We start from the raw sequence: 6,390 nt of genomic DNA, 5'->3' as shown, positions 1-6,390 counted from the left end.
CAGGCTCAGTCCCCAGCACAACAACGACAACAAAGACAACAAAAGCAGGGATACTGAAGGCTGAATACTCAGTCCACTCATTATCCCTCATCACTAGAACAGCTTTTAAAATAATATAATTGTCCTGGTTGATTTTTTTTTTTTTTTTTTTTTTTTTGTCAACATGACATAGCTAGAGTTCTCAAGTGAGAAAAAAGGCTGGCCTGTTTTTATTTTTATTTTTGTTTTTTTATGAATGATGTGGAAGCCCAGCCCACTGTAGGTAGTGACCTCTAGGCAGGTAGTCCTAACATATGTAAGAAAACAAGTTGAAAAAGCCAGGAGGACCAAGCCAGTGAACAGCACTTTTCTGTGATCTCCGCATCAGTTCCCGCCTCTAGGTTCTTATCTTGAGTTCCTGCCCTGAATTCCCTCTGTGATATAACATGCCCTGGTTGCTCTAAGTTGAAACAAACCCCTTTCTCCCCAAGTTACTTTTGGTCATGTTCATTACAGCAAAAGGAAACAAAATATGACATGGACACAGATCAAATGCAGTGGTGCAGTAGAACATAGGAGGTGTGAGTTTAAAGTCATCCTAAGCCACATAGTAAATTCAAGGCCAGTCTGGGCTACAAGTGACCCTGTCTCAATAATAATAATGATAATGATAATAATAACAAACTGTTAAATTATTATTAAATTAAATCATTAAATTATTAAATAATTAAATTATTTTTGTTATTATTTTAAAATATTGAAAAATCTCTCCTAAGCACTAGATGCAGTAAATCAAGCATGCAACTTTACTGCATGCAACAAGAAAGGAACTAACAGGAATATTTGGTAAAAAAAAAAAAAATACCAATCACCTGAACAATGGTAGTGTACACCTTTAGTCCCAGCACTTGGGAAGCAGAGACAGATGGATCTTTGTGAGTTCAAGGCCAGCTTGGTCTACAGAGATAGCTCTAGGAAAGCCAGGGATACACAGAGAAACCCTGTCTCAAGGAAAGAAAGAAAGAAAGAAAGAAAGAAAGAAAGAAAGAAAGAAAGAAAGAAAGAAAGAAAGGAAGGAAGGAAGGAAGGAAGGAAGGAAGGAAGGAAGGAAGAGAAAGAAAGAAAGAAAGAAAGAAAGAAAGAAAGAAAGAAAGAAAGAAAGAAAGAAAGAAAGAAAGAAAGAAAGAAAGAAAGAAGAAAAACTATGATCTCATGGGTTTTGGGAGCTAGACAAGAAATGCAGCTAACTCAAGCCTTCCTGAAAGTTAAAAGTACATAACCCAAGAAGCATTTTTTTCTTCTTATAATTTTCTTTTTGAAAAAATGTATGTATTTTTTCCAAAAACCATAATTAGAAAAAAAAACATAGTTCTAAGGTACAAATAACTTGTGTACTCTATAACCTATTCCATGGCATTAAAGGCAGAGAGAATTTTTTTTTAATTAAGGAGATTCACGCAGCCCTGAATAGAAAAAGAGAAAATGAGAAGTCAAGCTGTTTATACATATCTAAGTCTGGGGGATCAAGACAGGGCTATCAAATATTACAGTTATATTCTGAATTGTTTCCAATATTTTGGCAATATTTTGGAGGGGAGACAATAAAATCAATAACTACCAAATACCAAAAAGGAAAAATTATCATGTTAGTTTACCTAAAACCTTCAGTATAACTGCCAAGCTATCAAAACTAATCAAGAGAAGCTAGTTGGAAAAGAAATTACCCAAATCAGTAACTTCTCTAAAATAAACAAGAGTTGAGAAGAGCCCTAATCATCTGAGCAGTGGTAGTGCACACCTGGTAAGTAAAATATTTATCATGCAAGCATGGGAATCTGGGTTCAGACCCCCAGCTCTCACAGAAAAGCCACGGTTTGCAGGCAGGCAGATCCTTGGAGCTGGGCTTTGAATCTAGCCAATCAGTAAGCTTGAGGTTCAGTGGGAGACCCTGTCTCAAACAAATAAAATGGAGAAAAAAATTGAGTGATAGATAGTAAGTTCAACCTCTGGCCTCCAGGTGCATCCCTTGTATAAATTCACACACACACACACACACACACACACACACACACACACACACACACGCACACACGCATGCACACACATGTGCACGTGAGCATACTTTTAAAAATACAGGTTTATAAGCTAGCTCAGCAGGTAAAGGTGCCTTCTGCCTGATATCTGAATTCAGTCCCTGGTACCCACATGGCAGAACATGAGAACCAACTGGAGCAAGTTGTACTCTGACCTCCATGTGTGTACCACACACTACAACTATATTTAAATTAAAAAAAAATTAATTTACTAGGCTTTGTTGTTGTTTTGTTTTGTTTTGTTTTGTTTTGTTTTGTTTTGTTTTGTTTGAGACATGGTCTCACTGTATAACCCTGGCTGTCCTGGAACTCACTATGTAGACAAGGCTGGACTTGGACTTGAACTTAAAGATCCATCTGCATCTGCTTCCCAAATACTTGAAAGGCCTATGCCACCACATGCAGCGTGAATTTATTTTAAGTATGAAAACACAAACCCACTTCATTTGCCACAGCATCCCTTTGTATATGATGAATGACCCCTTGAATAAACTTAACAAGAAATGTGGAGGCTACAGTATGAAAGTATAAAACTGTGCCACTACACAAAGGTAGACTTAAGCCTGTTCACAAGGAAGCCAATAGATACAAAGGTGACATGCCCACATGCCCAATGAAACCCCTCACAAGACCAAAGATAGTGAATGCATGATGCCAAGCCCATAAAACAGAGGCTTCTGGGAGGTGGGGGTGGGGTGGGGCGGGGGTTGTGTTCTAATACTTATCAGTCACTGGACATTGAAGATGATAGCACCACAAAACTTCCAGATCCATTTGTCACCAAGTTTCAGTGGTAAGGAGGCCTCACAAGAGGTACAAATAGAATAAGACCCTGGCCACAATTGCCAAGCCTCCTGCCAAGATAATGTTACTATGTATTATTAAAGGTGTGCTCACAGTTGTCAAGGCAAACCCCATATTCCCAATATCATAAGATTTTAGGTACTTGCTTATTTAATAATCCAGTTATCGAATAAATTGTAATAAATGGTAATAATAAAATGTCGGTGGCAGGTGGAAAAAATTAATCCAGTTATCACTTGGTGACACATACCAGAACTCTAGATCCAGAAGCAAGTGGATCTCTATGAGTTCGAGGCCAACCTAGTCTACATAGTGAGTTCCAGGCCAGCCAGAGCTACATAATGAGAACCTGTCTCAAGAAGAAGGAGGAAGAAGAAAAAGGAAGAACAAGAACAAGAAGAACAAGAACAACAACAAGAAGAAGAAGCACTCCACTCCTCCTTGTTCCAGAGACAGCTGCATCTTCTCATGCAGTGCCAACTTTGTCTTTTAGACACCATGGTGAATGTTGGAGTAAAACGATTTGGCTGTATTGGATGCCTGGTTACCAGGGCTGCCTTCAACTCTGGCAAAATGGAAATTGTTGACTCCTTCATTGACCTCAACTACATGCTACATGTTCCAATATGACTCTGCTGATGGCACGTTCAATGGCACAGTGAAGTCCAAGAACAAGAAGCTTGTCATCAACAGCAAGCCCATCCCCATCTACCAGGAGCAAGATCTCGCTAACATCAAATGGGACGATGCTGGTGCCAAATATGTTGTGGAATCTACTGGTGTCTTCACCAGCATGGAGAAGGCTGGGGCTCACTTGAAGAATGGGGCCAAAAGAGTTATCATTTCTGCCCTTTATGCTGACACCCCATATTTGTGATAGGTGTGAACCACAAGAAGTATGACAACTCACTCAAGATTGTCAGCAATTCTTCCTGCACCACCAACTGTTTAGTCCTCTGGGATAAGGTCATCCATGACAACTTTGGCATCATGGAAAAACTAATGATGATAGTCCATGTCATCACTGCTACCCAAAAGACTATGGGTGGCCCCTCCGGACAGCTGTGGCATGATGGCCATCAGTTTGCCAAGAATATCATGCCTGCAGCCACTAGTGCTACCAAGGCTGTGGGCAAGGTCATCCCAGAGCTGAATGGGAAGCCTACTGGCATGGCCTTCTGTGTTCCTGCCCACAATGTGTCTGTCGTAGATCTGACATGCTGACTGGAAAAAGCTGCCAAGTATGATTGTTAGTATAATGTTCTTTTGAAATGTATGCAATTTATTGTTGTTCATTCAAATGCTGATTTCTCTCCCCCACTATCTGGTTTCAATCAAGACATTGCATTGTGATGCTTATTCTAAGCATCACCTGTCTCAAGTTTGTGTAAACATGCCATCATTTGTTCTCTAAATCATCAATTAAAACAACCAGCCACAATGTTGAGCAATGGAGAGGAAAGGGTGGGACATCCAGGTCTGGAGTGGGAAGAAGAGGAATGAAGCAGGCAGAGAGAGGAGAATCTGGAGGACAGATCTTAGGACCATGTGGAGAAATGAACTGGACCTAAGATATCACTAAAAGCAAGTATAATTGGGTGAATCTGAATAGTAGGAAATTATGTGGGCTTGGAGGTTTATGATACAGTAACTATTGCCTGGGTTAATTAAATAAATCCTAGTCTCTGTGTGGTGATTTTGTTATACAGCTGTTTAGGAATAACCGCTGCTTAACTAAAAGATGTATCAGTAGTAAATATTAACACCAACAACATATGATGACATAGCAAAGGTGGCAAACAGGCATCCGAGGGCCCACTACAGGGCATCCTGGGCTACACTGAGGACCAGGTTGTCTCCTGAGAACTTAAAAGTAACTCCCACTCTTCTACCCTTGATGCTGGGGCTGGCATTGCCCTCAATGACAACTTTGTAAAGCTCATTTCCTGGTATGACAATGAATTGGGCTATAGCAACAGGGTGGTGGACCTCAAGGCCTATGTGGCCTCCAAGGAGTAAGAAGCCCCAATCACCCACCCTAGCAAGGACATGAGAGCAAGAGAATGGCCCTCAGCTGCTGAGGAGTCCCTGTCCCAACTCAGACCCTGACACTGAACATCTCCTTCACAGCTTCTGTCCTAGACTCCCAGGAAGGGCCTAGGGATCCCCACTGTCTTGAATACCATCAATAAAGTTCACTGCACCCTCAAAAAAAATAAAAAGAACAAAAATAAATTAGTGATCCTCATTGCTATGGGAATTTCAGTGATACAATCACTTTGCAAGTCAGTGTGAAGGTTCTTCAAAAAACTAAAATTATAGGCTAGTCATATGATTCAGTGGATAAAGACACTTGCTAATCTTGACATCCTGAGTTTGCTCCTCAGAACCTATTTTATGGTGAAAGAAGAAAACTGTTTACAGAGGTTGTCCTCTGACCTCCACACCATCTAGCACATACCTACACACAGAGAGAGGCATGTGCACACACACACATGAAATAGAGTCTAATTTTTTAATTGATGTGCACACATGCACACATTACCTACGGTGTAATTTTTTTAATTGAAGCAAGCAGATTTTGTGATTTTTTTTTTTTTGGTGACTCAGGAAGCTGAGACAGGCAAATCTCTGTGGTTATTGTGGCCCCCTGATCAACATAGAGAGTTCCAGGCCAGCAAGGACTCTGTCTCGAAGGAAGGAAGGAAGGAAGGAAGGAAGGAAAAATCTAAAGGTAGTACTATATGACCCTAGTCATATAGTTATCCCACTCCTGGGCATGTACAGAAAGAACCCTGCATTCTGCCACAGAGATGCTTACACACCCATGTATATTGCTCTGTTCACAATAGCTGAAAAATGGAAGCAGTCTAGATGTCTGTCAACAGGTGAATGGATAAAAAAATACTTCTCACATATACACAATGCAATTTAATGCATCCTTAAAGAAAATGAAGTCATGACATTTGTAGGAAAACGGATAGAACTGTAGATCATCATATAAGGAATAGACTATTTCCATCGTGCGCGCGCGCGCGTGTGTGTGTGTGTGTGTGTGTGTGTGTGTGTGTGTGTGTGTAAAATGAAAGTAAAAAGGGAATCATACAAAGGAAAGAATAAATCTTAAGGAAGGGTGGAGAAGGAAAAAGAAGTTAATGGGATTTATGTGATGTAGGAGGTGAGAGGGAAGCAATGATATGGGGTTTGGTGGGGTTTAGATGTGTGTACTAAATTCCATTGCCCAAAACCAGTCCTAAAAATCAGTGAGCCAGATCACTGTATTCCAGTAAGAAGAATCAGAGTTACATGGGAAGAGGTAGGATCATAAGAAGGGGTGAAGAATTTGGAACAATATTTAAGTCCTTCAAAACTCATGTGAGTCTGCTATTAACCAATAGTACAATGACATCTCTGTCTTCATATGTAGCTGATTTTAAAAGGAAGCACTACAGGAAGAAAAAAAAGGGGGGTGGGGGGACAAGTGGATCATTTTGAACACATCTTAGGAAAGAAG

The 6,390-nt window shown here is 40.3% G+C and overlaps 1 pseudogene; it reads left to right on the top strand.

Annotated features, from left to right (window-relative positions):
- Nucleotides 1-3,374: 3,374 nt before the first annotated feature.
- On the top strand, nucleotides 3,375-4,913 carry LOC110566706 (glyceraldehyde-3-phosphate dehydrogenase-like; annotated as a pseudogene).
- Nucleotides 4,914-6,390: the final 1,477 nt, after the last annotated feature.

The sequence above is a fragment of the Meriones unguiculatus genome, chromosome 9, assembly GCF_030254825.1.
Source record: "Meriones unguiculatus strain TT.TT164.6M chromosome 9, Bangor_MerUng_6.1, whole genome shotgun sequence".
NCBI classification, from domain to species: domain Eukaryota; kingdom Metazoa; phylum Chordata; class Mammalia; order Rodentia; family Muridae; genus Meriones; species Meriones unguiculatus.
The sequence above is the reverse complement of the archived record's forward strand: the minus strand, read 5'-3'. Positions and strand labels throughout refer to the sequence as shown.